We start from the raw sequence: 20,390 nt of genomic DNA, 5'->3' as shown, positions 1-20,390 counted from the left end.
CAGACAGGAAGTTCAATTGACTCTTTCTTATTTGCACCAATGGAAAAGTGCTATAGAATAGATAAAACAAAAGAGCAGATAATTCAAAATCTGCATACAGATGGCCTCAGTGTGTGCACTGCTTTTCCTACAAAATTTATCACTTAGCAGTAATTTAGTTCAAGCTAACCCTGCATTAAAAATAGTTTGTATTCCTCCCAAGCCAAATAACCCAGGGGGGTACAAGGGAGGAGAAGGGTGATAAAACGACACAGGGATGTCGTCAACACACAGGGCCAAAGAGCTTAATGTAAAACCCAGGATGGGTTTAAGACTAGAAATACCCAGGCAGATTGTGACAATAACTAGATTCCCAATGTCTATGTAACACTGAATTTAGTCACTGAGTTTAGCCTTTGCAGATGGTTGAACCTGGTAAAATAAAAGCCAACTACAATCCCCCACCTTACCGTGTTGCCATTGTCAGGAGGGTATGATTTGTCACAAAAACAAGCCTTTGAAATTGTATCCTGTGTAAACTCTGCTCACTGTTTACCAAAAATGGAAACCAACACAAGAGGAGGATAATTGTCATTTTCTCCTATCACAAAAAAGACTTCCAACACACCGAACAGGGGAGAAGAATCAAAAACTCGGCATAAGACAGCTCTGCCATCCTGATACAGGGGTATCAGTCACGAATTCTGCAGCAGCTTCCTTAATTGCAGCTAAGCACACCAATATCCAGCTTAACACTCGTTTTCTTCTAAGAGCATTAGACTACTATTCTCCTCTGATCCACTTACAGCCAGAAATAGTAACTGTCCTGAGAACAGAGGAAAATCACATCCTAGACATATATATTTAGAACTCTACAGCGTTTCATGGTTTCAAGGTTTCGTATGACCATCTGCATGATTCCTTCCATCTGCAAAAGCACAGAAATAAAGTCATTTGCCAAGGTCACAGAGAAAATGAACGGAATGAGAATCCAACCTTCGCCCCTTCCAGACCATTACTTCATTCACAGAAGTCTTCTACCTCATTTACCACCTTTTCCCTTTAAATGCTGATTGGCCACTGAGAAAACTTTCAAGGATCCCAAGGTATGTGCGGCACATGCCATCCTTCCACAGAATTCCCCGGGGAAGATGCATCAGTGTATGGGGAACAGATTGTACCCCAACAGCCCATGCCGTCTGCTAACATACTGGCAACTAAGAAAGTCAGAATGCTCTGCAAAGAGAGGGGCCTCCTGTGCTAAAAGAGTAAATGACGCCTGGTCTGCTTGCCTTTCCGTGTTTTCAGCCAAGCCCAGAGTTGCATGTCACCATGGTGATCCGGTTCATGTAATTGCATCAGTAATTTTCCGTGGGAGGCTATGCTCCAATTAAGCCCATCTTAAATAAGAAATAGTAAAAGAATTCTTTAATTTGACCAAATCTGAGATGCAGCCCAGCCGTGTCATGCAATATACTAAGTCAGACGCTTCACAACCTTTTCAGGACCTGATGTGTTGACTTAATCAATCTCTTTCTGTCATGGTCTCAAAAAAGCTTTGATTCTGTGTCTGTTCAGGTTCACATGAAGCTTTAATAGTGAAAGGCCTCACATCTTAAATGAGCTCCTCCGTCTTCGTGTAAAACAAGAGACATCAATGACAGTATTTTTGCCCAGAACTTTAAGGAACTCAGCAAATACTCCTTTATACTTCCTTCTTCAGAAAGAGAATAGGGCATGTTGTTTGTTACCAATTTACCGATGGACAACAATGCAGAAGAAAGTTTAAGGTGGAAATAATCCTAACCGTAGAACCCAAGGCTCCTGGGACTTTTTTTAAGACATTAATTATACTTTTCTCTGTATTACATTTCCTCAGATTTCCAGTCTTGGAGTGAGTCTACGTGCATGTGTTTCATATGAAAATACTGACTGGGAATATTCCAGTACTGGGAGCCAGAGCACTCCTGATACCGGAAAGAGGCTGCACAGGGCAGGAGTGGTAAAATTCTATTTTATATCCTCATTTTCTCCACCTCCTCCCACTGGTATACTACCATCAAAAAGAGAAGCTGATCGATCAGTTCATGACAGTAGACAGTGATTTAATTTCTGACACATGGCAATAAGGGAGACTTCATCAGCAATCTTTGATCCATGGAAGATTGCCTTATGATCCTCCCCTCTACAAACCTCATTTAAATTGAATGCTATCACAGAGCAGCTTACCAATTAAATCACAATGTCTTAATATTACAGAAAAGAGATTCTTAAATGCAATAACAGCATTTCTCAGCTGTGTTTACAGCCTTGGACATTGCTATTTAAATATCCCCAAGGATATAAATTTTAGGAATAATTTCGCTTCACACAATTTCAGTTCACTGACTTGAACTGCACATCTCTCTGAGCATCAGTAGCATTCAGGAATAAGGATCTGGTCCCCAGTCCAAGACATTAAGAAAAGGGACCATACTCAAGGGAGCTGGGTCAGAGTGTTAGAAATATCACCTCTATTTGTTTCCAGATTAGACCGTGCATACATATCCCTTTAAACATGCACATGAAATAGCTCCCATGTGACAGCCATGTGGAAGGATTTGGCTTCCAGCACACACACACTATCCTCATCATTCCTACAGAACCCTTGAGGGGAATGTTTGTTTCCTACCTCAGTGGTAGCTACTGAGGTTTAGAGAAGTTAGGGAGATGACCTCCAATGAGACTGACAAGCTTGAATCCAAATCCCTTCTGCCTCTAAAGCCAGTGTCCATGTAACTAAACTCAGTGCTGTCACCCATCCCATGAGCCATCTCCACGGGCCTATGTGCAGTAACTACAGAAGCAACTGTTCCCTGTATAGAACCAGATGAGCCACTCCAGGCTTGGCTCCTGGCCCTCCATGGCCAATTTAGCATCATTAAGTTCCACCCCCCATTTGGTTTTTCTGGGTTTTGTTGCCCTGGTGTAACTCTCCCCACCATCCAATCAAACAATTAGCACATGAAAAGCATTTAAACCACACTATGGACTAATTGAAATTTGGACAGGTTTGCCTGTAGTTTTTTAATCAAATCTGGGGCAGCAAATTCATTCATTTTATCTAACATCTTTTCTGAGTGAGGCACTTTGCTGGGTTCTGAGGTAAGGCAGTCGCTGCTTATCTAGCACTTGACAGGTGTGTACGTGTCGTTTGTGCACAGAGAGAGACTGAAAGAGGGAGAAAGGGATTGGAGGATGCACTGGAGGGACAAAGAGTGAGAGACTGGCAGGAGAGAAACTTATGAACAATCACAGAAGTATGATAAGAACCATATCAAAGGCCTATGCAAAGTCCTGTGGGTCTCAGGGGTGATTTTGTAGAATTCAATGTGGGTCTGCAAACTTAAAGAGTGAGTAAGAGTTCACCAAGCAGAGAAGAAAGAGACACTCTAGGCAGAGGAAAGAAGGTGGCCAATGGTGTGGATGTGCAGAAGACCATGATGTGATCAGAGAACAGAGAGGAATCTAGAGCTGTGAGAGGAAAGGCTAGAAAGGGAAGCAGAGGTAATATGAACAGGTCTACATAGGCTTATAGAGGGTTTAGACTATTCTCCAGGAAGTGGGGAGTCACTGCAGGTGTCTCAACAAAGCACTGGCCAGATGAAGTAACAGGTTTTGAAAAATAATTTGGGCAGAAATGTAGACCAAGGATTAGAGGAGAAATGGTTGTAGGTAGCGTAGCTTTAAACAGTGATACTCAGGAAAGACACAGTCAAAATCAGAACGAAAGCAGTGGGCAGGAAAGGAAGGAACATAATGGACTAGAACTGGTGATGTGGGGGTGAAAAGAGGTGACTTTGGTAACTGGAAGGTGGCTGTGCTATGGCCAAATGAGTAGCACAGATCGGTGAGATTGGAAGAGGTGAGAAAGAAGGAAGGAAGAAGTTCCGTTTGCAATCTGTGGACTTGCACTGCCAAGACGAAGCTCTATGGAAGGCAGGTGGGAAGTCAGGGCGGAGCCCAGGAGAAAGGTCAAGGCTGTAAACACAGATTTGGAAGTCCATTGTATTTGGCAATTAGTTGGTTACTGGTGACATTCATCCTTCTCTGAGCAAATAATGTATGTAGAGCAGTCACCTGAAGCCAGAATATATGAAGCAGAAGAATGGATGGAAAGTATCTGACAGTATCAGTGAACGATTTCTAAAAATTTCATTTGTGTATTTTCTATTCCTTCCAATGAGAAGAAGCTCCTCAGGGAGGTACCATAACAGACCTCCCTTGTGGGTCTCATAGCCATGTTGCTGGCACTAACAAACATTTGCGGAGTTGAAGAAGTGTGGTTGAGAGAGAGCGGTTAGATATGACAGCCCTTGGAAGTGTACTTGGAAGCTCCTGAGATGGCAGACAACAGCTCTTTCTCTTTCACCTCTGCAAATGAGATTCAGGTTTCTTCCTGGCTGATGGCCTCTGCTTATTTTCCATGGATTAACGCTTCCGAGTGAGCTGGGATTGACTTGCCAAGTAGTCTAATTCACTTGGCTGGTGTGTCTCACTTAAAAAGCCATTAACAAGTCAGATCAGAGAGGTGAGGAATGTCCAATTAAAGCAATTGCCGCAGTGTCCAAATGCCTAGCAGCTGTGCCCTCCTCACACCAACAGCCTGCTAGGAAAATAAGATTCAAACAATTCTTTGATGGCGTGGCCAAAACTTTGCCTGGAAGCCACTGAGGCCTGACAAAGGCAGGCTAGAAATCATAAAGCACCCTCTTGTACATATCTCTGTTTGCAAAGGCCTGAAAAAAACGTCTGTGGATTAGGCCATTCTTTCTCAGATGTGACACTCAAAGCACAAGTGACAAAAGGAATGACAGATAAAGTAGGCTTCAACAGAATTAAAAATTGGGGGCTTCAAAAGATTCCATCTAAAAGGAGAAAAAGCAACCCACAGATAAAGAAAATGTGTGCAAACCATATATGAATAAGAGACCTGATACAGAATATATAAAGCACTATAACACACTCTTACAACTCAACAGTAGAAAGACAAACAATTCAATTTAAAAAAATATGTGGATAGGCAAAAAATTTGGATAGGACTTTCTCAGTAGAGGATGTACAAATGGTTCATACACATGTGAAAAAGTGCTCAACATTATTAATCACCAAAGAAATGCAAAACAAACCCATGAGATAGTACTTCAAACTCACTAAGATAGCTAAAATAAAAAAGATGGGCAATAACAAGTGTTGGCAAGGATGGGTAGGATTACAGAATGATGCAGTTACTTGGGAAAACAGTTTGGTGATAAAATATAACAGTTAACATTTGATCATCACTTCCACTCTAGGTATGTACTCACAAGAATTGAAAACCTCCACGCAAAAAAATCTGTATACAAATATTCAGAGCAACACTGTTCAAAAGAGCCAAAAGTTGAATACAACAGATGGATGGATGGATAAACAAAAGATGGCAAACTCCTGGGATGAAATATCTCCAGCAAGAAAAAGAATGAAACATTGACACAAGCTACAATATGGACAAAACTCAAAAACGTGATGCTAAGTGAAAGCCAGTGACAAAAGGCCAGATACTGCATGATTTCATTTATAGAAAAGGTCCAGCATAGGCAAATCAGTAGAGACAAAAAGTAGATGGACGTTACCAGGGGCTGGGAGAAGAGGGCACAAGAACCAAGTGCGAATGTATACTTGTTCGGAGGGGTGGAAGAAATGAAGAAATCTGGTAGTGCAGTTGGTGGTACAACTCTTTGACTACACTAGAAACTACTGAATTGTATATGTTAAAAGAGTGAAGTTTATGGCAAGTGAATTATATCTCGATAAAGTCATTTAGAAAAAAGACACCTAACACTTCTCTCAGGGTTACCCCCTCAACTGAGAACATAAACAGCTTCCATCCAGGAAGTAAGAGGGAATACACTGGCCCCAAGAGGGTCTAGAGAGCCATGTTAATACAAAATACATATGTGCCTGGGGAAGAAATGTATTAGTGCCTGATCTTAGTGACTTCTGGTTTGCAGGTGGCCACAAATGGGACAGTTTCTCAGTCTTCCTGGGTCCTCCTCTTTCCATCTTTGTTTTTATGAACCAAGGAGGAAGAGGGAAGAGAAAACAGGAAAGGAAGGGATGGGGGAGAGGAAGAGAGAAGGGAAGGAAGGAAAGAAGAAAAAGGTAAATAGTGGGGAGGAAGAGAGGAGATGGGAAGAGAAGACAAGAGAAGTAAGGAAACAGGAATTTGCTTCTAAGAGAGCAGTTCTGGAAATAACATGCTTCATGTAGACAATTCAAATTATGGATCTTCAACCAAAAACAAAGAAAAAACATTTCTGGGCTTAGGCTAATAGCCATTTAGTTCCACCCCCTCTTTCTTTAAAATTAAGGGGCAGTGATTTGATTAAAGAAAAGCATTAAGTAAGCAAAGGGCTTTAAAAATAGGGATTACTAGACTTGAAACCTATTCCCCTAATTCCAATGAAGCTAATTGCTCTCAGTTTCCTTAGAATAGATTCAGAGAGGTTAGCTGTTATAACTACACACTTAGGGAGATGGTGACATTAAAAAGGCTGTAAAGGAGAACAAAAACAGCCTCAGCTTTGATATTGCAAATACATTTTAGAAGGGTTTTTAAAATAGGAAACAAAAGAATGTTTTCCTTAATGAGAAAAGTCAAAGCCAGTAGCCACTGACTGTGGAAGCTGTTCTTGCATAAAAATAAAAGATAGGAGAATAACAATATCTACCCCTGCTGAACTTCTATAAACCACAGATCATACATATAAATTTCTTTTAAGATTTATTTATTTTAGAGAGAGAGAGTATAAGTGGGAGGGGCAGAGGAAGAGGGAGAGAGAAACTTAAGCCAACTCCACAGGGAGCACGGAGCCCAACAGGGGGCTCCATCTAACGACCCCTAGATCAGGGCCTGAGCTGAAACCCAGAGTCTAACGCTCAACGGACTATGCCACCTATGCGCTCTATACATAAAGAAATTTTAATCCCAATAACAGTCCTGAATAAACCATCATCTCCATCTAAAAATAACCTTGCTTCCCAATTCCCAATACCCATGTCCCACATCTATAGGTATTAGAGGATGCCCGCTGATATTAAATAATAATACTTTAACATCCAGAGCAGCAGGTTCCAACAGAAATGTAGTATGACCCATGTATATGACCCTAAACTTTCAGGCAGCCACATTAAAAAATAAAAAAAGGAATTCATTTCAATAATATATTTAAACTAATATATCCAAAATATGATCATATCAACATGTAATCAACACTAAAATTCTTGAGTAATTTGATACTCTTTCTTTAAATTTTTGTACAAAGCCTATGGAATCCGGTGTGTATTTTAGACTATAGAATATCTCAGTTCGATTCAAGTAATCAATAGTAACATACGGCTAGGGGCTACCATTTCAGACAGTAAAGTTCCATAGGACTGTACAGATTAAAGATTATGACATGCATTATACTAATTAATCTTTATAATAATTCTGCGATAAAATATGCAGGTAAATAACCTGAAACCCAAGAAGTTAAATGATCCAACAAGGTCACATAGGTAATCACCATTTTTTTTTTTTAATAAGAAGGAAAAGGGTTGAATAAGTAAATAAAACATTCACATAGCTGTTGGGTACAAAGCCAAGTCTCAAACCCAGTTCTGCTCATCGCTTCAGTGCTCTTTGTACAGTTGGCATCTCCCAGCAATCTCAGTCACACTCAGAGACAGAGGAGGAAAACAATGAGTATTCAGGTAGACTAACTAGCCAGAACCAAAAGACACAGAATTAAATGGTTCAAGGGGCGCCTGGGTGGCTCAGTGGGTTAAGCCTCTGCCTTCGGCTCAGGTCATGATCTCAGGGTCCTGGGATCGAGTCCCGCATCGGGCTCTCTGCTCAGCAGGGGCCTGCTTCCTTCCCTTCCCCTCTCTCTGCCTGCCTCTCTACCTACTGTGATCTCTCTCTGTCAAATAAATAAATAAAATCTTTAAAAAAAAAAAAAAGAATTAAATGGTTCAAACACAATAGTTTATTTCCAGATGTTCCAGTTCAGTGTGTGTGTGTGTGTGTGTGTGTGTGAGAGAGAGAGAGAGAGAGAGAGAGAGAGAGAGACAGTTGTGGTAAATGCTGACGACTTACTCTGCTCAACAGTTCAGGGACTCAGGCTGATGGCAGCTCAGCTGAATGGCTTCCAAGGTCACTCCGGGCAGCCCCATCCCAGTCATTTGGAAGGGGGAGAAGCACGCAGAGGGGGGCTTACAGGAAATTAATGGCCAAGCCTGGAAGTGACACACATCATTTCCCTTCACATTCTGCTACGAAACACTTAGTCAAGTTGTTACACTTCATGATAAAGAAGGCTGGAAATGGAGAGAAAATGGCCAAAGGAAAGAAAACTAGGAGAATGGATTTGGGTGGACAGCCACCAGTTAACAGGGCTAACTTGACAGAACGCTAGCCAGAAAAGGAGACAGAATGCCAACAAAGAGTGAAACAAGTTAGAAACTCTGGATGAGCCTGCAGAAGGGGCTGGCATTTTTAAGCACCTTTTATGTAAAACACCATACTAAGTATTTTATGTAGGCTCCCCCAATTAAGCCACACAAAAATCCAAGGAGGTAGGTATAGTGTTTTTCAATTTTCTAAAGAAAAAAAAACTAAGCCTCATCAAAGTGAAGTAAGTTGCCCAAGGACAAAAAGTTAGTAACTATTGGAGAATGCTGTCAGCACCTAAAGCTCGTTCTGGTAGAGCATACTACTAATAAAGAACCATTAGTGAAAGATGAAGAACACCATTTATGGACTCTCTGGTGTGACAAGGGACTACATGATGCATCACACGTTATCTTATTTCATCCTCCCAGCAAATCTAAAGACGCAAATTTATTTCCTGTTTACATTTAAGGAAACTAAGACCTGGAGAGGTTAAGTAATTTTCCCAATGTCACGTAACTGAGCTAGTAATAGTTCTAGATTTGAACCCACCTCTGACTTCTAAGTATATAGACTCTTTCCCCAGAATTAATTTATCAATGGCCACCTTCATAGGGAAAGGCAAAAATGAGGCAAAGGATGAAACTTTGTACCTGGGAGGTAAAAAGAAAGAGTGGGTAAATAAATAAATGAGAAAAGTCCATTTATTTGGAAAAACATTGAGGAGCTGACAGAGGACATTTCTTTAGCACAGGGCCTTCTTTGCCTCTTACCTCAGCCCTGCATCAGATTTTGTAACAAAGCTGTGGTTGGAAGTTGAAGTTTCCCTCTAGGAGAATTCAGGCTCCTGTCTCCATATCCTCCCACTCTTCCCCCGAGAAGAAGAGTATTGTTATTGCCAAGTCAAGTTCAGGGATGCTGATTTGGGCCACATATTTGGAAACTGGGAAGTTAGAAGGAAAAGCATTACGAGGTAAAATGTCCCTTCTTCTGTGTGTTCTCTCCATGTGACCAGGGAGATACGAAGCCTGGACCACTCCCCTCAGATTCTTCCTCCTACAGGGCCAACCTGAGATCCCCAGGAATCCGCTCTGCCAGGACTCTTGGGCCCAAGTCTCCTTGACCTTGTGCTCACTGCTTGCTTACTGGGCCTAATACTTTCTTAAACAGAAAGAATCCAAAATATGGGAGCAGGCTGAGTGGGAAGATAAGACTGGTTATCTAGACTGCTCCAGATTTTAGAAGACCTTAAATGCTTTGATGAAAAGTATGGACTAAAAATCCCCAGTCATGTCAGTACATGTATAATCAGGCACTTCTGTACTTGCTCTTTACTGCCCTTGGAAAACATTCTGTCTCACAGTTCTTTCAATTCTTCCACCCAAAAAGATCCTATCCATACTTTGTAGTTGGGAAGTCCAGGGTCATCGCTTTAATGGACGCCTCTCCCCACTCCTCTCCGCAGCTGGCTCCTTCCCCTCTGAGCTCTCAGAGATCTTTGTGTATTGTCTACAGAGGCACTAACATTGTGTTACTATTAGCTATGGCTGCTTCATCCATTTCCCTGGCTAAACTGTCGAGCTCCAGAATGCAGAAGGTCTCTCTGCATGCCTGGTGTCCAGCACGGGGCACAGCAGGGGACCGACCTTCAACAAATGTCTATGGATGAACTAAGAAATGAAGACTTCAAAATCCCCTGAGATGGTCTTCTTGGTGTTTGGTGTTTCAGGAGGCTCGTTTCTCCTGGCTGAAGGTTGATGCATGCTGGGGGCATCCTCTTGTGCTTTTTTTCATTCACCATAATGGCCTCTTCTTACCATGCATTTTATTGATCTGTCTGAGCACTGAAATTTATTATTTATTAGATTTCTGTAATAGCTTTGCTCCAAAGAGCACAGTGTGGTATGTAGAGAACTCCAGGGCAACAGCAAAAAAGACCAGAACAGAAGCACAGTGTAGAAAATGGAGGGGAAGGGCTGAAGCCACACACTAGGAAGGAATGACCAGAGATGGTCACTGCTCTCAGAAAACCGGCAGCCAGACCAGGCTCCAGAAAAGTCTTATGCTACTCTGGGCACAGCCCAGCCCTCATCTATACCCATGCTTGTTTGATAGGCTGGCAGAAGAAAATCATATGGGAAAGCACTTTGGAAAGTTAAAAGCATCCTATAAAGGCCAAGTAATATTATTCCATTATCATTAATCAACATCAGCATAATGCATTTGAGAGCAGGAAGTGTTTCATATTCAGGCAAGTGAGGAGAAAAGTTTGGAGGATCTGTCTTCCCTTAAGACTACATGCTCTTCTAAAGCAAGAACCCTACTATATTCACTTTTGCACATGGCACCAAGCCCAGCATTTCCATCTCCAGAAAATATTCATTTTGTCAGGAGTCCCAGTGGATGACTAGCTGTTAAATGACTCTTAAGCAAATACCTTCCATCATATACTGAGTTCTGAGAGAAGATGGCCTTACGAGAAAACAACTGGATTTCATTCTTCGTTTGGCAGTGACTACCCAATAAATTCTAAGCCTATGGTACCCATTCAACTTCCACCACATTTCTGAAAAATCAGGCATGGATTGATACAGATAAGTGTATCTTGACCCTTTCAACTTTGTTGACTGACCCAAAAGCACATCTAAAGTGGGTCCCCACCTCCCTGCACTTGCAATGAAGAGAAGATTCTCTTCAGAGTTAAGAATGCCTGAAATGATGAAATGACTCATTGACTCCAGGTAGGTCTCTCTGCACCTGCCCCACTATCCATCAATCTGACCTCTTCCTCACTGGGCTCCAGGCCCGCTGCACTCATCCAGCGGATTCCAAGTCTGGCCAGCGGCCGAGCCTTCAGCACACTCCTGAATCCAACCATGAGCTCTCAGAAGGCAGGAACCCCATTTTATTGGTCTAGAGATTCCTTACACTATATCAGGGACTGTCCACTGAATGTTTACTAAATCAGAAACCCACCACTATTTTAAAGACATTATTAAAAAGATCAAAATGACTATTTTTATATCTGTTTAGTTAACAGATCCTTGATTACACAAAGTTCATACACTACATGGAAAATTGCATTTACATACAAAAGTAAGAAAGGAGTTATACATTTTTGAAATCTCCCATGACTCAAAGTGTTTCACGTCAAGTTGAGCTTATAGTCTTCTTTACAATCATAAACAACTTGCGAAGTTTCAACCACAAGAAAAGATATCACCTCTCTAGACTCAGTTTACCCAACTGTGAACTGGGGATACTAGATATAAAGAACCTACTGTGAAAGTTTCTATGAGAATTACTAAGAAATATTATAATATAGTCCTGACACATAGTAGGTCCTCAAATAGTAATTATAATTATGTACGTTTTTACTCTTTAGGATGTCTGCTTACCAGTAATAATTAGAGCAAATGTTCAAATAGCACTGTATATGCTCATTTAATCCACACAATCCTCTATGAGGTGTTATGGGTTGAATTGTGCCCCTCCCCAAATTCACATTTTGAAATTTTAAACCCCAGGATCTAAAAATATTGGAAACAGGGTCATTACAGATATATTAGCTATATTAAGATGATTTCATATTGGAATAGAATGGGTTCCTAATCCACTATGATTGGTGTATGTTATTAATAAAAAAGAGGGGGATATTCAGATACAGACACACACACCAGGATAATACCATGTGAAGATGAAGACAAAGATCAAGAAGACCAAAGACTGTCAGCAAGCGACCAAAAGCCCTAGGAAGGAACCAGCTTTGCTGACACCTTGATCTACAACTTCTAGTCTCCAGAGCATACAGCCTCCAGAACTGTGACACAATAAATTTCTGTTGCTGAAGCCACCTCATTTGTGGTATTTTGTGACAGCAGCCCCACCAAACTAGTACAGGTGAATATTCTTCCTGATCCCATTTTAAGGACAGAGAAACTGAGGCATAGGGATTTATCATTCCTATCAAGTAAGAGGTACCTATTTACTTCTTGTTCTAAGAAAATAACCCTGGCTTTCACAAGCATCCAGAACAGGTCTAAGTTTTAGCATTTGACCTTCAAATGGGTGAGTCTGGGCACTGAAAATGTGGGCAGTTTTTTTCTCTTTTGAGAAGTAGCTCCAAATAGTTCTCACTTTTCTCTTGAAAGCTGGAGACCATCAGCTGAGTGGTTTACTTTGGTGCCCTCTGCAGACAGTGTCCAAGTGTCAGGCCCCTGCACTCTGGGGTGTAACTACCAGGGTCTCTGTAAGAAGATAAAGCCCACTCTTCTTGGTTGGGGCGTTAAGTAGGGCCCTCCAGAGTGCTCTTGTGAAGGAAGCGTTTAAATGTAAATTTGACTGATTGGCTATTACTGCTTGTATTCCTCATCTTCCATGGGCCCTTTGGGAAGAAGAGAAAGGGATCCACTCATTCCTGATAAATTGATCCTAGATACCCTAGTTAAAAAGCTAAGACAGTCTATTCAATTCTTACAAAGCAACACCTTTCAAAGCAACAACAAAGTGTTTGTCCTGATTGCCACTGTGTACTATAAACTGTGCTTTAAGATTGAATGTTCTTGGAGTTGCTACACAGAGCCCAGTTTACAGTGTAACAGCCAGAGAGTCGATTCAAGAGGGTCAAATGGAGATGCAGAGCATGAAGGGCTTCGGTTAGAGCTAGACATCATCCTTCCTGCTACGATTTGCTGTGTGGTTCCACAAAGCACAGGGTTCAGAGTTGCTTCCCATTCCCTAGCCAGGAAGAGACCCTGTCCCCCAACTGGGAAATAGCCAGTCCTCTGGGCAATTCCTGGGCACATGCATCGAAATGCAAATACCCACTCCTCCAACCCAGGAACCTAAATTTCCCCTGAAGCATTCCTCAGCTAAAGATTAAACCCCAGAGATGGGCAGGGGTGGGGAAGGGAGAAGGGGGCTCTTGGGCTCAGAACCCAGGGGAGGAAAGAGAATCCAGGCCACCACCACAAGGAGAGAATACAGAAGAATTGGGGAGGAAAGGAAGCAAGAAGCACTCAGAGGGGATAGAAGGTTAGAGAGTTGTTTCCCCACCCAGAGAACATGCTGCCAGGAGGCAGGGCACTGTAGTGAGGAAATAAGGCATGGTTTTGCATCACAGAGAGTATGAGTCAGGGCCTTCCCCCTACTCATTTCATGTTCTTAGGCAAATTATTTAACCTCTCAACCGACACTTAAACATTGATTTAATAAAAATAACACCAGATGGCAGTACTTAGGCTTTTTAAAAAATTATTGCCACCCCCAAGAAGCCTTTTAGATATCTTTTCTTATTGCCTCCTGTTGAACATAATACCACAGATATACTGCATATCTGTTTATAGATTGTTATGTACGTCTGTGCTTTACACATAAACGAAGTAAGATTATTTGTTCCTTTTTGCCCTTGGTGGAGATACTTCCCTGCTTAGAATAAATGTATCCCCCCCAAAATTCTGATGTCGAAACCCTATATGATGGTATTTGGAGATGGGGCCTAGTGGGAGATAATCAGGGTGTGAGGGTGGATCCCTAATGATGGGATTAGTGTTCTTACAACAAGAGGAAGGGAGGAGCTCTTAACCCTCAGGGATATCTCAACCAGGTTGAGGAAAAGGGTTTCACCAGGCACCAGATCCGAGACTTGGACTCGAAGATCCCTACCATGACATTGGACTTCTCGGGCTCCAAAACGGTGAGAAATAAATGTTTGTCATATAACCTAATCAGTCTGTGGTAATTTGTTCTAATAGCCATAACTAAATCACCCCCCATTGATAAATGCATGCCATATAGGGACCTTGTTGAAGAATAAATTATATACTGAAGATGAAGCCCTTACCACAATGCTTGGCAGCAAGGAGAGATACTCAAAATCTTTAATAATTGGCTCCACACTGGCACTAACACATCCAGTATGGCCACTGCCCATTTAGAACAGATAAATGTCCCAAACCACTATTCCTCCATACCAGCTCATGCGACTTGTGGTAGATTAAATCAGAGGTCACAATTCTTTACTCTCTTACAAAGACATACACATCCAGGCCTTATCTTGGCTTACATTTGTCGGATGCCCTTCATCAGTCCTCACTTTGGGGCTGACCTGTGTGCTTCCTTTGGCAAATGGAAGTTAGATTATTCTCAACTAAAATGTTTAAATCTTTTTTTATAATGTTGTTGCTAATCCATGTCTCATGCATCCTATACCTATGCAGGTAAATTTTTGGAATCAAAAGTCAGTCTTTATTCATAACTCTCTTAATTTTAATCCTATTACCACCAAATCTAAGTAAACTGGACTCTGCCAATGCCAACATCCTATGAATTATTGGTACTAGTAGTGGTTTTAGTTCTAATAGTTCTAATATCGGTATTATTATTAGAAAGGGATTTTGGAGGAAGTCAAGGAAGGAACAAATAAGGAAGGATGGGTATAGTGTTGCAGCAGTAAACATGAACTGAGTATCTATTACAAAGTTGGCACTATCCCGGTCCATTTAGAGACTCTGTTCTGATCATCCAACAGTCCTATGAGATAGGCACCTTTTCATGTGCCTATGTCTCAGAGTCTTGGCAAGGCTAAGGGCACTGCCCAAAATCACATGGTTCCTAAGTGGTAAAACCAGAAATTGCTCTGGTTCCAAAGCCTAAGGCTTTAAGTTCCAAAGTAGAGATATCCTTCTAGATTTCATACTGACAAAACGTTCACCTAGGTCTATCCCTACTTGGCTAGTTCCTGTAAACCACAAAGGCCCTGCAAAAATACTCAAGACAAGAGTTCATCATTACTCAACCATAGCCTTATCTGGCTGCTCCTAAGACACAGATTACCCCAGTGGAAGAGATACAATAGTCATCCTATACCGGGAGACAGGAACTTGATATTCGAGAGAGAGGGAACTGGAAGCAAGTTATTCATATTTCAGCTACAGCCCTACTATCCTAGGTAAGAGGGATTTGAAGCAGGACAGAGGATCTTAGAAAAAGAAGTCCTCTGGTCAGATGAACTGTTCCAAGTATCCCCCTCTGGGAGAGCCAACTGTATAAAGGGCCCTTCTTCCTTTGGCCAAGATGGCCAAGGCACAGGTTTCATTCTACCTGAGTGGAATGTGGCCTGGAATTCAGAGCAAATTCATGCCCCTCTCAGGCAAGTCCCTTGGTTCTGGCCCAACTTGCTCGGCTGCACCCAAGAGCCACCAAATAGTATGAATGGTCTCTGTTGGTCCCAGTACTATTCCCACCCCCACTAGGTTAAGCCCTGCTGACAACACAGAAACGAGCCCAGAGGCCATGTGCTATTTGATCAATGTTTGTGTCCCCCTCAAAATTCATGGGTTGAAATCCTAGTGTCCGACATGATGATATTAGAAGGTGGAGCCTTTGGGAAGTAATTAGGTCCTAAGAGCAAAGCCCTCCTGAATGGGATGATTGCCCTTAGAAAAGAGATTTCAGAGAAATTCCTCACCCCCTCCCACCATGCGAAGACATAGTAAGAAAGCATCTGCTGTGAACCAGGAAGGCTTCACCCGAACACCATGCTAGCACTTTGATACTGGACTTCTCAGTCCCCAGAATTGTAAGAAATAAATTGTTATTTATAAGCCACCCCAGCTGTCATATTTTGTTATAGCAGCCCTAACAAACTAAGATCCTACCATATGATGGATAAATACTGTCACCTTTAGGAAAGCACACTTCCTTGAACTACATTAGTCATAGATAGTCATTTTTTCACTGTTGCTGGTTACTAATGCTTCTCTGTGTCCAGTGTAGATCACTATAAATAAAACAATTCTGAACATACTTTTTTGTAAAGCACTATATTGTGCTAAAAAGCTGGATTCTGATGCCAGACCTCCAGAGATCAAAGCCTGGTCCTGTCCTGTACAAACCATATAACCCTTGGATAAGCTAGTTTCTCTCTTACGAAATGAGAATGATGATAGTACCTACCTTTACGTGTTTGCCAAAATTCTATTAGTTGTTTCTGCTGTCATTACATAACAACCTATCTAATCATTAATGACTTAAAACAACAACCACTTTAAAAATAGAATTACGGTATAATTCAGCAATATCACTTTTGGGTATATACCTAAAAGAACTGAAAGCAGGGTCTTGAAAGGATATTTGCACATTCACACTCATTGCAGCATTATTCACAATAGCCAAAAGCTGAAAGCTACCCAAACACTTGACAGATAAATAGACAAATAAAAAATAGCATATACATACAATGGAATATTATTCAGCGCTAAACAGGAAGGAAATCATGACACATGCTATAACACAGAAAAAGGCAAACCAAAATTAAAATATATTTAATAATGCTCATCTCACTTTTTTTAACAAACTGATATAATTCATTAGGTTTACCTAATCATAATTGCATAAAATTGAGTTATTTTGAAAAATGCTCAGACTCCAGTATATTGCCATAAGTTCCTACTAAAAGCTCAACTAATAAAAATAAGATAATTTTTAAATAATGTAGATCTTTCACCATGAACAATGCTTAAATATTTTTGCATCTTTCTTTTGCTTCACCTTATGAAAGCTTCATAACTGCAATTTTTAAATACAGTAATAACAGAGTGAACACTGATAATGAACTCAATGCAGAAGAAACCAAATGTCATCATAAAAGAAGGTGTGATATGATTTCAAACCATTCTTAGGCAATTTTCCAGCTTCTCATCTTAGTAATCACATGAGCTATTTAAGATTTGAGGGGAGGTCACTGCTGAAATGTCATTGAATTTTCATTAGAAAAAAAAAAACTTGCTTTTGTTTCTTAGTCTTGTTATATTGGGTCCTACTATCAGTACAAACAAGAGGATGAGGAAGTTGAAGCTTCTAAGCCAACTCATCTATAAGCAACTATTAGCCCTTTGGTGACCTGCAAAGGTCAGATCTCCTACTTCCAAGTCTTTTGAGGATAATATTTGAAAATGCTTTCCTTTATATTCTAAGATTAAAAAAAAAAAAAAGCCATTGGCCATTGATCTCTGTGACAAAGAAGCCCTCTGCTCCTCCCTACTTGGTGCCATGAGACTGGGGTGCACCATCATAAGGTAATGCATGCGTTGACATTTAGTAATGTGCTTTACTACTCTGCCCTTTCCACACATGGAATGGCAACTGGGGGCCATGACACATCTCTCTCAGGCCAGCCCCAGCCCCCTCAGAGCTAGGAAATTCTAATGCACCAAAGGAGCAACAGTCACATGGAATCACCCATTTGCAAAGATTAAAAAATGCTCCTGGATAATATCATCCCTTGCCCAACAAGACCCAGGGGAAATAAGCAAAAACCAACCAAATGAGAATAAGCCTAGGCTAGTTATTCAGAGCTTACTACAGCAAGGGAGTCAGACACTGTTGCTTATATTTTGGTAGAGAATCAAAGGCAAGCAGAGGAGTGGAAAAACTTCTTAGGGGAAAAAGGGCAAGGCTTTGGGAAAAACTGGAGGTAGATGAACTAGAGAAGAGATGAGGTATCCTATGCAACTGTCTACGAGAACATATTTGGCTTCCTCTTCTTGGTCCTAAGTTGGAAACAGAAACAAGAATTAGGGAAACTGTCAATCATTAATCAATCCCTGGCTGTTTGAGGCCGATTATTACAGAAGTTGTGGTTTAGCATCTTAGATTGTTATTAGAGATAGCAGTCTGACTTCCAAAAGTCTAAATTACAGCAGGTGGTTGGTTACCTGGGCTATTTATTATAGATGGGGTTAATTTCCTAGGCAGACGTCTACGGGTCATTGGTCAGAGTTCCACTTTTATATATGGTCTGGCACATTGTCTGTTTGTATATTCAGTCTCTTGGTCCTAAATGAAACCAGAGCAAGCACATTAGACATTATCCTGGTGAGTCTAATTTAAATCTGATAAAGCCTATTTGAAGGCAGCTCCCTTCCACAGGCTGCCTTATTAACTGTTCAGATGTCTATTCAACATTTATCATCTCAGAATGATCATCAGCATACAGAGCTCTCTCTCTCTGACCGGTGTGAGCTTCTCCAGGCAGATCCCCTTCATTTCAAACTTACAAATGAATATACAGCAAACAATTTGAATCTAAATGTATTCCCGGAGAAAACAAAAGGAGTTACACATTTTATATTTTCTTACAATAGAAGGCACATCTCATTTACAGAGATAACATTTTTCCTGGAAGTAAACCAAGTGGGATGTCTGAGGAATGGATAATTAAAAAATAATTTGCAAGACTGACATAATTGTTCCTCTAGAGTTCTGAGACCTGCTTCCTGCAGAGTTTTAAAAGGCTGCCACAATCTGACCCAGAGCAGAAAAGAGAAAAGGAAATGGGGTGGATTTATTTGAACGTGAAGTAGAGCAGAAATGAATCAGAAAGGAGGCTTCATTTGCATTCGCTCAAAACTGACCTTTCCTTCCGGGGTCACCTATGAACTCACATGGTTAATACAAATGTTTAAGGAAAACAATCGGATTTGGGCTGTAAACATCCCCAGTTAATGCAAGACTGAGAAGAATGAGAACTGAGAATAAGTGTCTGAGAGGAAGATCTACTTTAATTGGAGAGCCTTTTCCTGCAGCAGTCAAAATTTGATTCATAGGATTACTGAAACCACAAGATTTTGCTTAAAATTTGGTATTCCTGAACTCTAATGTTCTTAAAAATTCTTAAGTGGTAGGCAAACTATGCCTATGGTCCCTGTGCCATGTTCTATTTCCAACGTTTCAACAGGGGGGGAAGAAATCTATCCTCATTTAGAGCAAATGCATTTTGCTACAATAGGCATCTTTTTGCCTTGACATCCTAACCTCAATTCTCTTGGGCCTGAAGCATAATTGTAGCTGATTGGTGTTTACCTCCAGATATACACTTTGTTAACGAAGTAATGAAATTAAATGTCCCACAAATGAGTACTTGCAGGTTTTAGATATTTTCCCCCTGAACACAGGTTCTAGAAACCATAGCCCTTACAAAGGAGTTCAGCAAAAGATTTTCCAAGGTTTCCATAGAGTCATGGCGGCAGATCTGTCACCACACTTTGGATATACACTATCTGGTCACACGAGAGCAAATAACAACTACAGAGAGCCTAGTTATTCGGGTATTTACCCTACCCTTTGTAGATGATGATTACTACTGTAATTAAACTTTGGAAAAGAGTAACAGGGAAGTTTTGAAATGTTCTTCCCTAGAGATTTTAAAAATATCAGCAGAAACTCACCCAGTCAATATGAGGCTAACACACTAAACTGATGCTAAACTACTTTCCAGTGAATGTGATTTAAATACTGGTATCTTCATGACACAGTGACACATTTGCATTTATTTAGAACAAAAAATACAAATATCCTTTACAATTTTAAATCATTTGGCAAATATTTACTATCTCTGTGCTAGATACCAAGTTGGTGATAAAGATATAAAGATGAGTAGGGGCCCCTAGGTGGCTCAGTCGCTTGGGTGTTCACCTTGGCTCAAATCATGATCCCAGGGTCCTGAGATGGAGCCCAGAGTTGGGCTCCCTGCTCTGCCTCTCCCTCTGCGCTCCCCCTGCTTGTGTTCTCTCTCTTCTGCTTGCTCTCTCTCTGTCTCAAAAAAATAAATAAAATCTTAAAAAAAAAAAATACAAAGATGGGTAAATACAGACCTTGCCCTCAAGGACTTCACTGTCTGGTAAGAAATTAAGCTGGACAAACAAACAGACTAACAGTTTTAATACTATGTGATAAATGCCAGAGGAGAGATTGATCTTGAAGTTCTTAGGCATCCCAATTGAGAAGGCAATTACTTCTTCCAGGAAGGACCTGGGAAGGCTGACAGTCAGCCTGGGCACCAGAACCATACTGGAAGTTTACAACCAGCATCCGTTTTTGATTGATTGTTGAGGAAGGAGGCAAAGTAATGAAGGGCATTCCAGGGTGTAGACCTAAAAGAAAACAGGGATACACTTCC

The 20,390-nt window shown here is 41.0% G+C and overlaps 1 protein-coding gene across 3 annotated transcripts in view; it reads right to left on the bottom strand.

Moving 5' to 3' along the window:
* Positions 1-20,390, bottom strand: part of ST6GALNAC3 (ST6 N-acetylgalactosaminide alpha-2,6-sialyltransferase 3) — a 528,670-nt gene that overhangs the window by 359,742 nt on the left and 148,538 nt on the right. The gene's annotated exons all lie outside the window — the stretch shown is intronic.

Source organism: Mustela nivalis, assembly GCF_964662115.1.
Source record: "Mustela nivalis genome assembly, chromosome: 10".
Lineage (NCBI taxonomy): Eukaryota > Metazoa > Chordata > Mammalia > Carnivora > Mustelidae > Mustela > Mustela nivalis.
This window is presented reverse-complemented; position numbering and strand designations above follow the sequence as displayed.